The sequence below is a fragment of the Choloepus didactylus genome, chromosome 18, assembly GCF_015220235.1.
Source record: "Choloepus didactylus isolate mChoDid1 chromosome 18, mChoDid1.pri, whole genome shotgun sequence".
Taxonomy (NCBI): Eukaryota; Metazoa; Chordata; class Mammalia; order Pilosa; family Megalonychidae; genus Choloepus; species Choloepus didactylus.
The window spans coordinates 11,844,143-11,844,398 of NC_051324.1; positions in this window are offsets into that span (position 1 = coordinate 11,844,143).

Here is a 256-nt window from a genome sequence, read left to right on the forward strand (position 1 = left end):
CCCGGGGGCGGAAGCTCGGCCTGGAGTATGGCGCGGCAGGGGCGGCAGCGGGGAGCGCACATGCGGGAACCCGAGGAGCTCGGCGAGGAACGCTGGACTGGGGCGGGGGAACTTTTCTGTCCTCGGGCAAGGCTCCGCCTTGAAGTTTGGGGGACTCACCCAACTTCATTTTAGGTGGGCTCTCGGAAGGTAGAAAGGAGCCCTCCATCCCAATTAGCCTCCCCACTCCTGCTTCATAGAGAGAAAGACAAACGGC